The following is a 20,635-nucleotide window of genomic DNA, read 5'->3' on the forward strand; positions in this document are numbered from 1 at the left end:
TCGAGTGTCTTGAAATCAGGACGTTCTTGAATCATCAGGGCTAGGATGTCAAACGAACTATCAAGTGATCTCAGCAGCGTCTTGACGACTTCATGTTTGGTGATCTCAGTAGCGCCGAGGGCTTGAAGCTCATTTGTGATGTCAGTGAGTCTGTCAAATGTGTGCTGGACATTCTCATTGTCATTTCGCTTGAAGCGGTTGAAGAGATTGCGAAGGACACTGATTCTTTGATCTCTCTGGGTTGAGATGCCTTCATTGACCTTGGAGAGCCAGTCCTAGACCAGCTTGGATGTCTTCAAAGCACTCACACGGCCATACTGTCCTTTGGTCAGATGACCATAGATGATGTTCTTAGCAGTAGAGTCCAGTTGAACGAATTTCTTGACATCAGCAGCAGTGACACCTTCTCCAGCCTTGGGAACGCCGTTCTCGATGACATACCATAGGTCGACGTCAATGGCTTCAAGATGCATACGCATCTTATTCTTCCAGTAGGGATATTCAGTTCCATCGAAGACGTGGCACGCAGCAGAGACTTTAATTATCCCTGCAGTCGACATAGCTAAAACTCCAGGTGGTTAAACCGAATCACACAGAACAAGGGAGCACCTTGCTCTGATACCAATTGAAAGTGCGTTATATCGACTAGAGGGGGGTGAATAGGCGATTTTTATGAAAGTCTTCAAAACGTGGAAGTTATGAAGACAAACAGTAGAGATATGCCTATTACTATGCAGCGGAAGTTAGACTACACTAGGCAAGCCATGGTCAAGTATCAACAGAGTGAAAGCACAGTGACAAATAGCTGTAGTGTAATTAGGATCAGGTAGGAAGATACTATGAAGCCAAACAGATCATACACTCACGTTGTGAAGATAAACGATAGAACAGACACGCAATGACTTCACAATGAGTGATCAGTAGGTAAAAGGAAGTGAAGATGAAACCAGTGACTCGTTGAAGACAATGATGTGTTGGACCAGTTCCAGTTGCTGTGACAACTGTACGTCTGGTTGGAGCGGCTAGGTATTTAAACCTTAGGACACACAGTCCCGGACACCCAGTCCTGAGCACGCAGCTCAGGACACCAAGTCCTCACCGTATTCTCCTTGAGCTAAGGTCACATAGTCCTCGCCCAATCACTCTGGTAAGTCTTCAAGGTAGACTCCCAAACCTTCACAGACTTCGTTCACTGGCAATCCACAATGTCTCTTGGATGCTCTGAACGCGACGCCTAATCGTCTGGGGATGCACAGTCCTCAAGTGTAATAAGTCTTCAGATCACACAGACAAGAAGACTTAAGTGATGCCCAATGTTCTCTGGCTCTGGGTGGTTAGGGCTTTATCCTCACAAGGAATTCTCTCTCTCAAAGGCTTCGAGGTGGGTTGCTCTCAAACGACAAAAGCCGTACTCTCAATCTAAGCAGCCAACCGTTTATGGTTGTAGGGGGCGGGCTATTTATAGCCACTTGGCAACCCGACCTGATTTGTCCGAAATGACCCTGGGTCACTAAGGAACTGACACGTGTCTCAACGGTCAGATTTCAAACTCTCATGGCAACTTTACTTGGGCTACAAGCAAAGCTGACTTGTCCGGCTCTGGACAAGATTCGCTCTCATTGTCTTCACTCGAAGACATAGGTTTTTGGTTTAGGCATCACTTCAGTCATTCTAACTGGTTCTCCTGGACCCCACTTAACAGTACGGTGGTTCCTATGACTCAACACAAAAGAAAAAGAACTACGAAAGATCTAAGTCTTCGAGCTCCATAGGCTTCATAACGTGTCTTCTTTTGTCATAGTCTTCAATGTGAATATCTTCATATACCACCTTTGACTTCAATGTCTTCATACATTTTTAGGGGTTATCTCTGGTAGTAAAACCGAATCAATGAGGGACTTCTACCTGTGTTATCCTGCAATTCTCACAAACACATTAGTCCCTCAACTAGGTTTGTCGTCAATACTCCAAAACCAATTAGGGGTGGCACTAGATGCACTTACAGGGACGTATACGCGATGGAGCCAGTCGCCCCAAAGTTCAACCCATGGTCCTCCTGCCCGATCACTTTTGATCGAAGGGACCATCCCACTAGCACCCGTCATGGCGGCTTCGCCGCATTGGTTCTCGACCCAATCATCGACGGATTTCATCTCACAAGAGTCCTCATGGACGGCGGCAGTAGCCTGAACCTGCTTTATCAGGATACAGTGCGGAAAATGGGCATAGATCCCTCAAGGATTAAGACCACAAGAACGACCTTTAAAGGCGTTATACCAGGTGTAGAAGCCAACTGTACAGGCTCGGTAACACTTGACGTGGTCTTCGGATCCACGGACAATTTCTGAAGCGAAGAGTTAATCTTCGATATAGTCCCGTTTCGAAGTGGCTATCACACCCTGCTCGAACGAACCGCATTCGCAAAGTTCAATGCGGTGCCGCACTACGCATATCTCAAGCTCAAGATGCCAGGCCCTCAAGGAGTAATTACGGTCAACGGAAACACCGAACGCTCCCTCCATACGGACGAGCATACGGCGGCTCTCGCAGCAGAGGTACAAAGTAGCCTTCTCAGGCAATTCTCCAGTCCGGCCATTAAAAAGCCAGACACTGCCAAGCGCGCCTGGAGTAACCCACAGCAGGACCGCCTGGCACACTCTGAGCAAGCGTACCAATGCGGCCCCAACCCCAGCTTTCACGACATAGCGAAACCAGTACCCCGCGTACATAACTACGCCCTTGAAATACCATGGGCACAGGGGAAGGGGCACAATAAAGGCACGCCCAAAATACGGCTTAAAACATACTAGGGGCTGCCGGATTCTTTTTTTAATTTTTTCTTACTTTCAGGACTCCATACTTCGGACGACCTGTTCGGCAATTCGACTGCCGCACAAACGATGCAAGATCCAGGGAGGCAGACAAGCCATGCCGCATTATGAAACTCCTAGGTGGTCTTTGTTACGAGCGGTATACCTGTTTTAAATACAATTCCGCGGCCTGCCCCTGGTCAGGACATACTGAATAGTCCAATATCTTTTGCTTACCGCACTATTTATATCGTTCGGCTTTGATAAATAGCCTCTCTATAAATAATGCTTAGCTTCTTGTCTATTTTTTGCATTATCTTCTTCTCACATTTATGTTTATTAAATGACATGATTGCACCCGTACACCATGGTACGGCAAACACGCCAGGGGCTTCAGTACCCCTCATAATGGTGTGAGAAGTCCGTACACTTTCACAAGTGCGGCACCCCGAACTTATAGCACTATATGCATCGGCTCCGAATCATGATTTGGGTCAATAGTTGGGTTTGCCCGGCTCCTATGTTTTGGTGCCTTACGTTCCGCTCTATCAGCTAAGGTAGCACTAGGAGAACCACTGTGATTGTGCCCCGGTTCAGCTGGGTTAAGCACCTCAGTGGAGAAAGCTAAAACTGACTGTCATGATGAGGCGAGAGACTGGTCGCTGTTCGAGAGGTTTTTCGAGTCCCTAAAGACTTATGCCGCTTCGAGCGAGGAGCTGGCTTTGTCCGGCCAAGGCATAGATAGCGCCCGAACTCGGTCTTCCGAACTAGGGGCTTCGCCGAAATTTAAAATTATAGAGTTCTATGGCTAAGTGAGAGTGTTCAAGCATTATAGTCTGATTGCCTGGTTCGTTGTGCTGAGCGCCTCCCTCGAAGGACCCAACTATGGGAAAAGAGCGCTCAGGTTTATCCCGAACACCCCAGCACTAGTGGCATGGGGGCAGAAGCCGACGACTGGCCATCTCTCAATTTTTGATAAACGGCCGCACAGAAAGTAATATTTTAAATTCAATAAGCATTTCTTAGCGCATATGAACAAGTTTTCAGCACACAGGATAAACACGAGCAAGTTCATTCAAATATCACATCCTTGGTACATTCATCCGCCACAAGGCGGGCACCTGCAAGAACATCCTTGTAGTAGTTCTCGGGCTTGCGATGCTCCTTCCCCGGCGGTGGCCCGTCCTTCACAAGCTTCTCACCGTCCAGCTTACCCCAGTGCACCTTTGCACGGGCAAGGGCCCGACGGGCACCTTCGATGCAGATGGAGCGCTTAATGACCTCGAGCCTTGGACAGGCCTCCACCAGCCGCCGCACCAGCCCGAAATAGCTCCCAGGCAGGGCCTCTCCGGGCCATGGACAAACTATGAAGCCCTTCATGGCCTGTTCGGCCGCCTTGTGGAGCTCGACCAGCTGTTTCAGCTGGTCGCTCAAAGGCACAGGGTGTCCGGCCTCAGAATACTGAGACCAGAACACCTTCTCCGTTGAGCTGCCCTCTTCAGCTCGGTAGAATGCGGCGGCGTCAGATACGCTGCGGGGAAGATCTGCGAATGCCCTTGGAGAGCTCCGGATTCGGGTAAGTAACAAGTAGTTTACTTTTATATTTCTGCTTTGCATGAAGAATGCCTTACCCGCTGCTATCTTCCTCATCTCCTCCAACTCTTGGAGGGCCTTTTGGGCTTCGGCCTTGGTAGACTTGGCAGTCTCAAGGGCCGTCGCAAGCTCGGATGCTTGCGCCTTTGACTCAAGCTCCAAACTCTCATGTTTTTTCATGAGAGCCTGAAGCTCTTGCTGCACCTCGCCGACTTGAGCCCAAGTCTGTCTCGCTCGGTGCGCTCCGCGGCCGTTTTCTTTTCAGCCTCAGACAGCGCCTGCTTAAGGGTCGCCACCTCAGTCGTGGCCCCTGCAATAAGCAGTACAATCCTGTTATTTTTTTTGCAATCACGCCTTTTTGTAGGCACTTTTTCTGTAAGGTATTTCTTACCTTCTCTCTCCTCGAGCCGCCGCTGGGCAAGGCCGAGCTCTCGCTCGGTCCGCTCGAGGTCCTGCTTCAGGACACCCACCTCCGCAGTCAGTGCGGCGGTGGATAGCAGCGAAGCCTGCATACGCATATTGACTCTTTTTTGTTAGACTCCTGCGATATTTAATAGATCCTCTATTCGGCTTTTCTTTCCAAACGCCAAACAGAGCATCAGGGGCTACTGTCTATGCGGTAATATTTTTACATATTTTTACTTACCTCAAAGCCTGTTAGAAGGCTAGCGCAAGCTTCAGTCAGTCCGCTCTTGGCGGAGTGAACCTTCTGGATCACCATACTCATAATAGTACGATGCCCCTCGTCGATGGAGGCGCCGTCAAGCACCTCCAGCAGATTGTCCGGCACCCGCGGTTGGACGGAGGCCGCCGGCTCAGAAGGCTTGCTCCTCTTGGAAGGAGTTCGCCTACCGCGGTCCGAAACTGTGGAAGATTCCGGCGCGGTGTCCGGCACAAAGCCAGACTTGGAGCCCTGGGGGGCCTTATCCCCTTCACTCCTGGAGTCCGGGAGGTTTCCTTGCGGCTCCTCCGGGACCACCTCCTCCTGCCCCGGAGCTTGTTGCGACGCCACTTCGGCGTCGTCTGCAGTGCGGGGGGAGACAGCGGGCGGAACTGAGTTCACGTTCGATGAGTCCAAGGAGCCGCCCGACGATTTGTTGAATTCGGCCCGGGGCGGGCTGCATAATTACGTTTGACATTAGGGAAAGTTGTGCAACAAAGGAACATCATGAGTTACTCTGATATCCGAACTTACGATTTCGCCGGACGCTTGGCCCTGTTTGGCCACTCCTCTCTGCCCTCTTCGGCATCGGGGGAGTAGTCCGGCGGAGGGGTCTTCCTTTTCCTAGACCCCTTGGCCTCCCCCGTTGGGGCGGCCTTCCTCTTCTCTCCTCCCTCCGCTGGGGGGGAGAGTTTTCTTCTTCCTCCTCGTTTTCACGGGAAGAGGGCGTCTCGGACTCGTCGGATGACGAGTCCGACACCACCATGTTGCGGGCACTCTTTCGAGTCCCCGTGGTCTTCTTCTTCTTGGCCTTCTTCTCCGGCACCACATAAGGCACCGGAACCAGCAGCTTCACTAGTAGAGCTGGGGCTGGGTCTTCGGGCAGCGGAGCCGGACAGTTAATCGGTCCGGATATCGCTCGCCAAGCCTGTCAAAGGTAAGGGAGTTTAGATCCCGCATAGAGTCAAACTATGAAAAAAGCTTAACATCTTGTAAAAGGTGAAGATAGCTTACCTCGCTAGCGTGACGCTGCGAGCTGTATCCGCGGTCCTCGGAAGCGGATGCGGGAGCCTCGGCGCCCTTGAATAGCACCTTCCAGGCATCTTCGTACGTCGTGTCGAAGAGCCTGCTAAGGGTTTGGTGCTGCGCCGGGTCGAACTCCCACAGATTAAAATCCCGTTGTTGGCACGGGAGGATCCGGCGGACGAGCATAACCTGGATTACATTAACAAGCCGGATTGGCTTGTTCACCAGGGACTGGATGCATGTTTGCAATCCGGTCACCTCTTTTTCATCACCCCACGACAAGCCCGTCTCTTTCCAGGACATAAGCCGCGTGGGGGGTCCGGATCGGAACTCGGGGGCTGCGATCCAGTTCGGATCGCGTGGCTTGGTGATGTAAAACCACCCGGATTGCCACCCCTTTAGGGTCTCCACAAAAGAGCCCTCGAACCATAGGACGTTGGCCATCTTGCCCGCCATGGCGCCTCCGCACTCCGCCTGGCTGCCGCGCACCACCTTGGGCTTAACGTTGAAGGTCTTGAGCCAGAGGCCGAAATGAGGGCGGACGCGGAGGAAAGCCTTGCACACGACGATAAACGCCGAGATGTTGAGGATGAAGTTCAGGGCCAGATCGTGGAAATCCAGGCCGTAGTAGAACATGAGCCCCCGGACAAATGGGTGGAGTGGAAAACCCAGTCCGCGGAGGAAGTGGGGAAGAAATACTACGCTCTCATGGGGCCCTGGGGTGGGGAGAAGCTGCCCCTTTTTGGGAAGCCGGTGCGCGATGTCCTTAGACAGGTATCCGGCCTTCCTTAGCTTCTTGACTTGGCCCTCCGTAGCGGAGGAGACCATCCACTTGCCTCCCGCTCCGGACATTGCTGGAGAAGGTTGAGGTGGGAAGTGCGGGCTTGGGCGCTGGAGCTCGAGTGCGCAGGAGATGGATAGGCAAAGGAGGAAGAAGGCGTAGGTAAAAAGGTGGATCCTTATCCCCTTATATGGGCGGATGCGGTTATGCGTCCCCACCAGCCTAGTAAAACTCGCTTGCCTCCCAAGTGTCGTGATAAATGGCGCGGTTGGGTTACCCACGTCCGTATTGATGAGAATCCCGTAAAGGGGGTACACGATCTCTGCTTTGACAAGACGTGCCAAGGAAACCGCCTCGCAAAACATGCTGAGGTGGAAAAGTAAAAACGATTCGAGTAAAGGACTTGGTTGTAGTGTGATGACGCACTGCGGAATACGTCAGCAGATTTGATTTGTGTTTATATCATTCTCTCTATGGCAATATGTGGAAGCTTATTTTGCAGAGCCGGACACTACTCTTGGTGTTTACAATCTTCTATGAAGGACTTGGAGGAGGAACCCGCCTTGCAATGCCGAAGACAATTTGCGCGCCGGACTCATCGTCATTGAAGCCTGGTTCAGGGGCTACTGAGGGAGTCCTGGATTAGGGGGTGTTCGGGTAGCCGGACTACACCTTCAGCCGGACTCCTGGACTATGAAGATACAAGATTGAAGACTTCGTCCCATGTCCGGATGGGACTTTCCTTGGCGTGGAAGGCAAGCTTGGCGATGCGGATATTCAAGATCTCCTACCATTGTAACCGACTCTATGTAACCCTAACCCTATCCGGTGTCTATATAAACCGGAGGGTTGTAGTCCGTAGGCAATCAACTCCATATACAACAATCATACCATAGGCTAGCTTCTAGGGTTTAGCCTCCTTGATCTCGTGGTAGATCTACTCTTGTACTACCCATATCATCAATATTAATCAAGCAGGACGTAGGGTTTTACCTCCATCAAGAGGGCCCGAACCTGGGTAAAACATCGTGTTCCCTGCCTCCTGTTACCATCCATCCTAGACGCACAGTTCGGGACCCACTACTCGAGATCCGCCGGTTTTGACACTGACAACGGTCATCACCGAGAGTGGGCCCGGTTGTTGTCACTCCGGGGTTGCCGGATCATAACCATAGTAGGTGACTATAACTTGCAAGATTGGATCTAGAACATGGATATAATGATGATAACATAAACGATTCAGATCTGAAATCATGGCACCCGGGCCCAAAGTCTCAAGCATTAAGCATGACAAAGTCATAGCAACATCAATCTAAGAACATAATGGATACTAGGGATCAGGCCCTAACAAAACTAACTCGATTACATGATGAATCTCATCCAACTCCTCACCGACCAGCGAGCCTACGATGGAATTACTCACTCCCAGTGGGGAGCATCATGGAATTGGCGATGGAGAAGGGTTGGTGATGACGAAGAACGAAGATCCCCCTCTTTGGAGCCCCAATTGGACTCCAGATTTGCCCTCCCGAGGAAGAACAGGCCTGGCAGCAGCTCCGTCTCGTGGATCGCGATAATTCTTTTTCCTTGATTTTTTCTGGAAATATGTGATTTTATAGTATCAAGGGGGTCGTCAGCGGGGCCACCAGGTGGGTACAACCCACCTGGGCGCGCCAAGAGAGGGGGGCGCGCCCTGGTGGGTTGTGCCCACCCAGGGGCCCCTCTCTAGTGGGTCTTGGCTCCAGAAATTCTTATTATTGATATAAAAAAATCCTTGCAAAGTTTATCATGAGTGTTCTCGGTCATCTAGTCAAGCACCCATGAATTGACATCAGCCACATTTCCAGTGAGGTGCAGAGTTGCATAGAATTGAAGAATTAGCTCTTCATTCCAGTGATAGATATCAGCATAGAAATTTAGGAGCCCAGCTTCATGAAGAACATTCAAGATAGGTTGGAAGCAAGGAATGGACTCCATATCCACATGAGGAATTTGACGGTGCTGAAATACCTTGTCCTTATCAAAGAGAAGCGATGCATAGAAATTCATCTGGCTAGCAGTCCAGAACCTCTTGCGCCTAAGTCTTGCTGAGTCATATGGATTTGCATCAATGAAGAAATGATGCTTAGCGAAGAAATCACCGGCCTTGAATTTTGGCCTCTTTGCATGAGGATTTTGTGGCTTGGGCTAAAGATTTGCAGTTGACGGTCTCACAACTTCTTGAGTCACAACCTCTGGTGCTGCTGATTGAGGGATTGAAGCTTCGGGTTCTTTAGCAGCAGTCTGGTTCTCCATTTCTTCAGGTATGGACTAAAGTGAAGCTTGACGTCCTTCAGATCTTGTTAGAATTTCTCCAGTCCACACAGGGGACTGACGAATTGGATGCAGAGGTGTGGTAATTGGAAAATTGGGGTGAAGATTTTCCCAATAGTCATCATTCAGCACAGGAGTTGTTGAGCCAATATCCACATCTTCAATTTCCTCAATGTCGGCCTCTTCAGCTATGAACTGAGGCACAGGCAATGATACCAGTGGTGTGGAAACAACGTCTCCCACATTGATTTCTTCATCCAATTGCTGTAAGGAAGCAGCAGAAGGATTCTCTTCATCAGTGTCATCTGGAATGACATATTCTTCACCAAATGGAATGAGTTCCTTTGATGGCACTATTGATATTGGAACAACATCAATAGGTTCCGTGAAAGAGCTCGTCAAAGTACTCACTTTCTTGGGAGCTGAGGACTCTGCAGAGGTTGATGCTTTCCTCTTCCTTGTGGCTTCCTTCTCTGCAGCTTTTGTTTTCTTCACTTCTGATGCAGAATGAAGAGTGATTTTCTTCACCGTTGAAGATTTTCCCGAAGGAGCAGATGAAGTTGGTGCAGTTTCTTCAGGCACGACTGATGCTGTCACCCTGGCATGTTCTTCGGGAGCTGAAATTTATTCAGCAATCCTGGTAGCTTCAGTTTCTTTAGCAGCCTAATTTTCATCAGCCGCACTTTCATTTTCTTCAGTTTGCTGAGCATATGCTTTAGCCTGAGGAATTTGCTGTTGCGATGATGCTGCAACGTCTGCCTTGAGATTCTTGGCAGTCTTGACGAATCTGACTTTGGCACCGAGCCAATCAGCATGATATCTGTCAAATTCATCACTAAGGTCTCTGATCTCCCTCTGAACAGTTACAAGTTCTTCAGGAGCCAATGTAAGAACGTTGTTCCTCATGAATCTCTCCTTCTTGTAATGGGCCTTCTTCACTTGTTTGGCCTTCTGAAACTTCCACTTTTCCTTGCCTATGAAGGCGTTCAGCATGTGACTTTGACCAGGAGTGAGGTTAAAGTCAGGAAGTGGAGTGTTGGGATCTTTGTGCCATAAGTCAATGAAATCGAGGATCTTCTTTAGATCCAGCATAAGAGGCATGATACGTCTCCAACATATCTATAATTTTTTATTATTCCATGTTGTTATATTATCATTCTTGAATGTTTTATAATCATTTTATAACCATTTTATATCATTTTTTGGTACTAACCTATTGACATAGTGCCAAGTGTCAGTTGCTGTTTTCTGCATGTTTTTTACATCGCAGGAAATCAATACCAAACAGAGTCCAAACGCAGCAAAACTTTTTGAAGATTTTTTTGGACCAGAAGACATCTAGTGGGCCGAAGAAGTGCCTGGGGGTGCTCCGAGGGGAGCACAACCCATCAGGGCGCGTCAGGAGGCCCAGGCGCACCCTGGTGGGTTGTGCCCATGGAAACTTTGCGAATCTCGATTACAGAAACTTTTCAACAAAAATAATTATCCCCTTGTACAACTCCACTGTATTATAAAAATAATGTGCCAATATTTGCCTTTAGGATGATTAGATTGATTGTTTGGTGTGTGCAGTGCAAAAACAGAAACTTTGGCTGTAGTGCGTGAATTTTCATTTTTTACTGGAATGTTGAATGTTTCTGAAACTTTTTGCACAATACTTCTATACAAATTTTTGTCCTAATTTTTTAGAATTTTTGGAGTTACAGAAGTATGGTAGATGTTCAGATTGCTATAGATTATCCTGTTTAAGACATATTCTGTTTTTGATGCATTGTTTTACTAGTTTTGATGAAACTATCATTTTTATCGGTGGTGTAAGCCATGGAGAAGTTATAATACAGTAGCAATAATACAAAAATAAAACATGAATGGGTTTGCAACAGTACTTGAAGTGGTGATTTGCTTTATTATACTAACAGATCTCATGAGGGTTTTGTTAAGTTTTGTGTGATTGAAGTTTTCAGTTTTGGGTGAGATCACGATGGATGAAGGAATAAGGAGTGGCAAGAGCCTAAGCTTGGGGATGCCCCGGAAGGCATCCACTCTTTCTTCTAACAACTATCGGTAATTTTACTTGAAGCTATTTTTTTATTCGTCACATGATATGCGTAAATCTCGGAGCGTCGTGTGCTTTTTATTTTTCCTTTTTTGTTTAATGCACCATGCTGGTATGAGATAGTCCTTGGTTGATTTATAAAATGCGCTTCGCACTTCATTTATATCTTTTGAGTATGGCTTTATAGAATGCTTCACTAGATCATTGATGGCGCGCGTTGCCGCGCCCGTCTAATTTTGCTCTATATTTTTTAGGGACATGAAGTAATCTGTATATCATTGTTTGCAAAGCTTTGGAGTGGTGTTGTGCTTTCTTGCATATCGTGATTCTCTGCTTCATTTTACAAATCATGGTATGTAATTGAAGAGAGGAGTCATATTGGATTGCAAGAAAGTTGTGTGTTGATCTTTTTTCTTAGGTCTGATGAACTTGTAGTTGGTTCATGTTTGGGTCTCAAGTGTATTAGAGCAACTCTAGCAGACCCCGCATCCCGCCGGCCCGCAAAACGCAACAGTTCGCGCAAAACCGCTTTTGCGGGCCGGCGTGGGCTGGCACAAATGCAGACCCCGCATAATGGACCCGTAAAAAAGCATATTCGCGGAATATGCTTTTTTACGAGTCGGCTTCTGCGGGTTCTGATCTGGCACAGCTCCTCCCGGCCCGCAAAACTTAGATTTGCAACTTAAATTGATCTAGCGTAATGCATTTCTTTGCTTTTGCAACAACATTAGATACAAAATATATCACCAAATCTTGGCTAGAATAGCAAAACCAAAGAAAAGAAGAACCACAAGTATGCATTTCAGAAGATTTTCAACTTCCATAACTGCTCCCACAAGTTGGACTAATATCTTCTCCATGCATCCATTGTTGATCTGCGGATTCTTGATTTTGCATTCTTCGTTCTTCATTTTTGGTTCAAAAGAAGTAGACGTTGCTTCCCCTCTAATTCCACATGCAGCCACATCATTGCCTTCGATTGTACTAAAGAGTGCACTAACATCTATTAAGTTTCTTTCTATCAACAAATCAATGTATTGGCCTTCCCAATACCAAAATGAGCATCCATCGTCCTACACAAAAGAATGAGCAATCTCGAAGTGAGCTACCGCAATTGAACTAAAGAATGAGCTATGAAACGAGCTACCGCAAGTGCACGTACCCCGTCATTTTTGCATTTGTAGAACACCCATCCGGGGTGCTTCGGCGTGCCCGAAGTGAGCCGCAGCACTTTCCGCGGGCAGTCGTCGCACTCTATGAGCGGCATCGGCAAGCCACAAAGACGTTGCGCGAGCGCCGAGCCCGGTGGACGGCCGGACGAGTCCTTGCCCGCAAACCTTCGGCAGCGGCGGGCAGACGAACCCGTGCCTGCATGCGGCGATGCGCCCTTGCCTGGGCTGCGGGAGAGGCTCCCCGACCACTCCATCGCCTGGGGCAGCAACCGGCGGCCGAAAAAGCCAAATCCGACAGCCCGCCGATGCAGGGGGAAGGGAGGGGAGGCCTCATGTGCGTGGCGGCCTTCCGGCGTGCTCCTACCGGCTGCTGTCGCCGGAATCTTGGGCGGCGGCCGGCGGCGGCACGAGGGGGGAGAGGAGAGGTGGTTGGTGGGAGAAAGCGCGGGATGAAATGTCTCCGTACCAACCGCTTCCGCGGGAAACCCGCGTTTTTCCGGATTAGGGTTGGGATTTTACCGCGCCCCCTAAATTTTTTTACAAGACGGGGCGGGATTGGCGGTTATTTTACGGGTCGGGGCGGGATGCGGGGTGCTAGAGTTGCTCTTAGTCTCTAGGATGGTTGATAGATAGTTGGATACATGTTGTGATTTATCGTGACCACTTTTGGCTCCTAGAAAGAGTTCTCTCGGAAAGGCCCCCGCCATAAAATCTCAAAAGTAGAAATATTGAGGAAAAATGATATATTTGAGTAAATAAATAGGCACTACAAATACTTCGGGAAATTTGTACAACACATTCTCGCCGGCAAGAGAATTCTACATTTAGTCTATCACAATAATCCTACAAGCTCCAACAAAGAGGTAAGCACAAAATGTCAAATTTAATCGTATTTGGTGTGAAATTGCTTCGCATTGAGGAATTTAAATGCCGATTGTATAGTACCTATAGTATTGGTTTCATGCAATAATACAACATTCAAACCTGAAATTTGATGTGTACCGGAAAAAAATTTGTTTGCTAAGTATTTTACCATGTGTTTTAAGATTTATAATTCGAGTTTAATTGCTAATTACCGCACTGCCTACAAGGGCTAAGTGGCAGAGAGATTGCACTGCTCCACATTGTTGGCTTCTTCTACCAAGGTTGATCAGATCCAGGAGACATGATCAAATATGTACATATATTGCATGGATCCATGGAATCCCAATCATCAGCATTGACCATCAAGCTGTTGAATCTAAGAACAGAAAAGCTAACCATTTTAGCTCCAGTATAAAACCATTGATGAAAATCAGCGATGTAGTATCTGATGGTCTAATCAATTATGAAGAAGCTAAGAAATGATCAGGTTACACTGACCAAAATGTTAAAGCCTGGAGAGCTGGAGAGTACAATAATCAGCGTGCTAATTTCACCGATTAGATAATAAGCTTCAGATAACAGTATATTTGGTTTCTAAACTATATGTTCACAAAGCTAAGAAATTATCGGGATACACCTATCAAAATGCTCAAGCGTGGTGAATTGGAGAGTATGTACGTATAAATTACTAATATGAGCAGTGCTTCTACTAATATAATTGTGAAGTGCACATGCTACCAAAATGTAAGTACACTGGGGAGATCATAAGTTTCAGACAAGTCATTTTGTCTCCAAAAGTATCTACTCGGTCGATCAAGAATCTAAGAAATAATATAAAATGGCGTACTCACAATAATATTTGAGTACAAAGAAGACAAGATAAGCTTCAGATAACTGCATTCTGAAGTGGTGACGCGAATGCTGATCAAGAAATGAAACGGAAAATGAACAACAAAAAGCGTAAGGCATTACCTGCTTGCTCACCTTCCCAACTGACGAATGCTTTGCCGGCGATGGGACGAATGTGCAGCGCGACCCGCATGGCGAAGTCGAGCTGGATGCCTCACTTGTGGCCTCCTTGGCCTCCTGTGGTAATCCAATCGGCACAACAGATTCAGAGGCAACGGACAAAGGAAAAGAATTGCAAGATGCAGAAGAATAGGAGTGGTAAATCGTCGTACCTGCATGGCCGCTCGCCCTTTTCTACACTCCGTGGCCCTTACTAACTGACGCCTCCACGGCCTCGATGGGACGCGGGCGGGCCACGTCGTCGCTGAGAGCTCTGGTCGTCGACAGCGACATCCTCGGAGATGCAAAGGCTCTCGCTGACGCGGTCGCTCAGGGAGTTGTGGCGACCCACTGGTTTGGGGCCTGCATCGGTGGCGGCTAATCGTCCGCCATCTCCTTCTTTCTCTTGCAGTCGACCCTCGTCGTGCGTGTCCGACATGTACCCGCCGTCTCGGGATAGGGCCGCCGCCGCGCCGTGCGCCTTTGCCATCCCCTCGGTAGACTGGGTGGGTGCCTCCTCCGTTAGGGTTGACGAGAGGCACCGTGGAGATGATTACAATGGGAACGTGGGCTTCACCTGATGGCCGGCCCAATTCACGAGAGTGCAGCGATTTTTCCATCGGAGTAGCAGTGCTTCAGTTATATCATTTGAAGTTTGGATTGCCTGTTTCTCTATATATAAAAAACCGTCATTTGTAGAATGCTCTTTTACTTCATTTATATTTGTTAGAGCGCGGTCATATATTTTGTAAAAAGAATTAAATTCTCTTGCTTCACTAATATCTATTTAGAGAGTCATCAGGAATTGGTCATTCACATGATTAGTCATAAAATCCTACATGCAACTTGTAGATCATTGAATATGATATGTTTGATTCCTTGCAATAGTTTTGCGATATAAAGATGGTGATATTAGAGTCATGCTTGTGAGTAATTGTGGATTGGTAGAAATACTTGTGTTAAGGTTTGTGATTCCCGAAGCATGCACGTATGATGGACCGTTATGTGATAAAGTCGGAGCATGGTTTATTTTTGATTGTCTTCCTTATGAGTGGCGGTCGGGGACGAGCGATGGTTTTTTCCTACCAATCTATCCCCCTAGGGGCATGCGTGTAGTACTTTGTTTCGATAGCTAATAAATTTTTGCAATAAGTATGTGAGTTCTTTATAACTAATGTTGAGTTCATGGATTATACGCACTCTCATCCTTCCATCATTGCTAGCCTCTTCGGTATCGTGCATTGCCCTTTCTCACCTCGAGAGCTGGTGCAAACTTCGCCGGTGCATCCAAACCACATGATATGATACGCTCTATCACACATAAGCCTCCTTATATCTTCCTCAAAACAGCCACCATACCTACCTATCATGTCATTTTCATAGTCATTCCGAGATATATTGCCATGCAACTTCCATCATCATATACATGACTTGAGCATTCATTGTCATATTGCTTTGCATGATCGTAAGATAGCTAGCATGATATTTCCATAGCTTGTCTGTTTTTTTTTAATCTTTGCTACGCTAGATCATTCACATCCCGGTACACCGCCAACGGCATTGATATAGAGTCATATTTTGTTCTAGTATCGAGTTGTAATATTGAGTTGTAATATTGAGTTGTAAGTAAATACAAGTGTGATAATCATCATTATTAGAGCATTGTCCCAGTGAGGAAAGGATGATGGAGACTATGATTCCCCCACAAGTCGGGATGAGACTCCGGATGAAAAAAAGAGGACAAAAAAAGAGAGAAAAAAATGAGAGAAAAAGAGAGAAGGGGCAATGCTACTATCCTTTTACCACACTTGTACTTCAGAGTAGCGCCATGTTCTTCACATAGAGAGTCTCTTGAGTTATCACTTTCATATACTAGTGAGAATTTTCATTATAGAACTTGGCTTGTATATTTCGATGATGGGCTTCCTCAAATGCCCAAGGTCTTCATGAGCAAGCAAGTTGGATGCACATCCACTTAGTTTTCAGTTTGAGCTTTCATACACTTATAGCTCTTAGTGCATTCGTTGCATCGCAATCCCTACTCCTCGCATTGACATCAATTGATGGGCATCTCCATAGCCCGTTGATTAGCCGCGTCGATGTGAGACTTTCTTCCCTTTTGTCTTCTCCACATAACCTCCACCATCATATTCTATTCAACCTATAGTGTTATATCCATGGCTCATGCTCATGTATTGCGTGAAAGTTGAAAAGATTTGAGAACATTAAAAGTATGAAACAATTGCTTGGCTTGTCATCGGGTTTGTGCATGATGAAATACTTTGTGTATGAAGATGGAGCATAGCCAGACTATATGATTTTGTAGGGATAACTTTTTTTGGCCATGTTATTTTGAGAATACATGATTGCTTTATTAGTATACTTGAAGTATTATTGTCTTAATGTCAAATGATAGACTATTGCTTTGAATCACTCGTGTCTTAATATTCATGCCATGATTAGATTATATGATCAAAATTATGCTAGGTAGCTTTCCACATCAAAAATTATCTTTTTTATCATTTATCTATTCAGGGATGAGCAGGAATTAAGCTTGGGGATGCTGATACGTCTCCGTCGTATCTATAATTTTTGATTGTTCCATGCCAATATTCTACAAATTTTACATAGTTTTGGCAACAATTTATATGATTTTCTTGGACTAACATATTGATTAAGTGCCTAGTGTCAGTTCCTGTTTGTTGCATGTTTTTTGTTTCGCAGAAAATCCATATCAAACAGAGTCCAGATGCGATAAAAACTTACGGAGATTTTTTTTGGACTATATGTGAATTTTGGGAAAAAGAATCAACGCGAGACAATGCCCGAGGGGGCCACAAGGGTGAGGGGCGCGCCCTGGGCCCTTGTGGCCATCCCGTAAGGCGGTTGGTGCCCTTCTTTCGCCGCAAGAAAGCTAATATCCAGATAAAAATTGTGTTAAAATTTCAGCCCAATCAGAGTTAGGGATCTTCGAGAATTTAAGAAACGATGAAAGGTCAGAATCAGGGAGCGCAGAAAAAGAAAGAAACACACAGAGAGAGAGAGATATCCAATCTCCGAAGGGCTCCTGCCCCTCCACCGCCATGGAGGCCATGGACCAGAGGGGAAACCCTTCTCCCATCTAATGGAAGGTCAAGGAAGAAGAAGGAGGAGGGGGGCTCTCTCCCCCTCTCTCCCGGTGGCGCCAGAACGCCGCCGGGGCCATCATCGTGACGACAATCTACACCAACAACTTCGCCGCCATCATCACCAACTCTCTCCCCCTCTATGCAGTAGTGTAAAACCTCTTCTCCCCACTGTAATCTCTACTTAAACACGGTGCTCAACGCTATATATTATTGTCCAATGATGTATGGCTATCCTATGATGTTTGAGTAGATCCGTTTTGTCCTATGGGTTAATTGATGATCGTCCTCCTTTCCTCTTTGGTGCAAAGGGAGCAAGCGCAGCCACGGAGTACCGAGGCATCAAGCAAATGTTGCCATTTCGGTGCAACAAGACCAAGACCAGGAGGACTGCAAGACGGAGGTCATTGTGGAGCCCAAGACGGCGTCATCACCAGAGCTTTGTGCAGGCGAAGACTACTTTTGTCAGGATAGCTGGTACTAGCTGTTCCCCTTCAAATTAGCCCGCCATTGTTGGCTCCCTTCCCGTTCGATATTTGGGAAGAGGACCAAGGCCTTTATAAATAGGACCAGCCACCCACAGAGTGGACGGACAGCAAGAGATCTGGTAGAACCCTAGCAGAGAGAGAGAAGGGAGACTGAACTCCTCCCAGCAGTTCATCGCCCCAGCCAAGAGCAAACCCTCGCGAGGCTGTTCTTTCTTGTATTGTTCATCATCATCAGCCCAAGAGGCAATCCACCACACCACACACTGGAGTAGGGTATTACATCACAACGGTGGCCCGAACCAGTATAAACCCTGTGTCATTCGTGTTGTTCTTTCCATTGCTTAGATCTTAGCGAGGCGGAGGGGCGCAGTTAGGTAGGAGGCGAAATCTCCGCGCGCACCCTAGTGTTCGAACCTCAAGGGTCTGCCGAAACCCAAAATCCGACACCGGTCTAGTTATCGATTGCCTAAGGACAAATAACTTTCTTGTGACAAAAATCTCTCTACTAAAACTAACTTAGTTGTTTCTTTATCTAAACATCCCCTAGTTTTTATTTACGTGCTCTTTATTATCTTGCAAACCTATCCTACAACACCTTCAAAGTACTTCCGGTTTCATACTTGTTCTAGGTAAAGCGAACGTAAAGCGTGCGTAGAGTTGTATCGGTGGTCGATAGAACTTGAGGGAACATTTGTTCTACCTTTAGCTCCTCGTTGGGTTTGACACTCTTACTTAACGAAAGAGGCTACAACTGATCCTCTATACTTGTGGGTTATCGGACAACAATTGACACCTTCATCCACAATGCACAAGACCCCTTGTTCTGCCACAAGCTTGGCAAGAAATGGGGAGAAGGCAACCTAACCTCCATGGCAACACTCATGAAGGTCGCCACAAATACGCTATCGGGGAGGAAACAACTCGCACAGGTCGGCGACCCATGCCAGCAGCAGAATAACAGGAGCCCGCCGATGGTGACAGCTCTAGGGGAAGAAACAAGAATTGCAACAGAGACCACCAGTGCAAAGAGGAGCAAGATCCAAAACTTGTGGCAGTAACACACAGCGTTAGCCAGGCCAGCAACAAGAAGAGGGGATGGGAAAATAGGCCCCCGACGGCCAACACGCACGTATGAGGATATCTTGAGCGACCCCTGCCAGCACCACAATCATGGGATGTACATGGCAAATTCACTCATCCAGAGAGTGCTAGCTCAACGACTAGCTCACAAAAGAGAAGAATGAGAAAACCGGCAACGGAGAAGTCACCAATGACGATCAGAGCCCTCCACCTCCGCTAGCCTGGCCCGGATCCCAGGCCTACGACACCATATGTAGTCATTGACACCATGTGTCATAGGCCTGCTAACCACCTAAGCTTTTCCTCATGATTTTTTCGTTGTTGTCGACTAGAGCCCTGGGTGATTAGTCCAGTGGAGCCATGTACCTAGGGTTCTTACTTAGGTCGTCTTTTGATGTCTCCATAGAAAATGATAATAAATTGAAAGTTACATCAAACTTATTCAAAGTCATTGTCTGAAGTTTCACCTTTTGCATATCGACTTTCCATCATGATTCATGTGAGTAATTCAGTTGAGTAAACTTGCACAAGTTTGATTAACCTCGAAGGTCTTGACGACATGGTATATGGGCAATCAAACTTTGGTAAGAATCTCAAAGGTTTTGAAAGACCAATAAAGCCGCAACCCCACTAGGTGACCAAAGTTCCGCATCACTCTAAAAGGGGTTGAAGCGCCAGATGACATTTGGCCAAATCTTAAACCTCGTTTTGCGTAACCAAAATGCCACATGCTCTAGGTGCATGTCCAACAATGACCCAATGATTTGGTGCCCTAAAATGGTTTTAGAGGAGGGGGAGAAGGTTTTGGTCACCAGAAAAGTTATGCTTTTCCAGCAGACCAAAAACTAGGGCCCTAAAATTTGGCCTTCTTTTTCTCTACTCCAAAATTGCACACATATTAAAAAAACTATGACATGGCAATTAACACATTGCAACCTCACAACACATATAATCAACAACATTTCAAATTCAAGTTCAAATCCAAAATATTCCAAATTAAACTTTGAAGTTAAGCATAAAATCAAAAGCATTGTGCATCATAAACACAATCAAAAGTGCATAGAACATGAATGCACAGAGCTCTCAAATGTCATTGCCTTTACTGTCATGAGTAATGCTTGCATTCTCTTCATTTACCCCATTCTCTCAATTGCCACCATTGTTTCCATTTCCACTCATTTAACCCATGCCTCTTCTCATGAATCATCCAAAAGCCTCCAAAACCTTCTCAGAAAGCCTCCCATTGACCTCATCGTCGTCACTTGATCGTGACAAAGCTCCAACCATGTTCTTACCTTCTCATCGAGAGTACTTGTGCCCATGAAGTCATGAACATGAGCTTTTGCTCGTTTTCGATGTTCTTGATTATTTCTTTGTAGCCTAGCTTCCTCTCCTCGACCTCGACCACCGACCTCCACACAAGTGTATTTCCCCCAAAAAATCCAGCATCCATGCCACATACATCAAATTTGAAGTAAATACACACACATCACATGACAACTACATACAAACTGTAAAATCCCATAAAAATAGTTGAAAAACCAAAAAGGAATTTTTTAGCTCCGATCATTTCACTAAACACGTTGGGGACATCGGGGGTTGTGGCGACGAGTGATGTCAACTTGTCCGCATATGACGGTGAGATGGGAGGGGAAGAG

The sequence above is a fragment of the Triticum urartu genome, chromosome 6A (genome assembly GCF_056163025.1).
Source record: "Triticum urartu cultivar PI428250 chromosome 6A, HENAU_Tu73, whole genome shotgun sequence".
Lineage (NCBI taxonomy): Eukaryota > Viridiplantae > Streptophyta > Magnoliopsida > Poales > Poaceae > Triticum > Triticum urartu.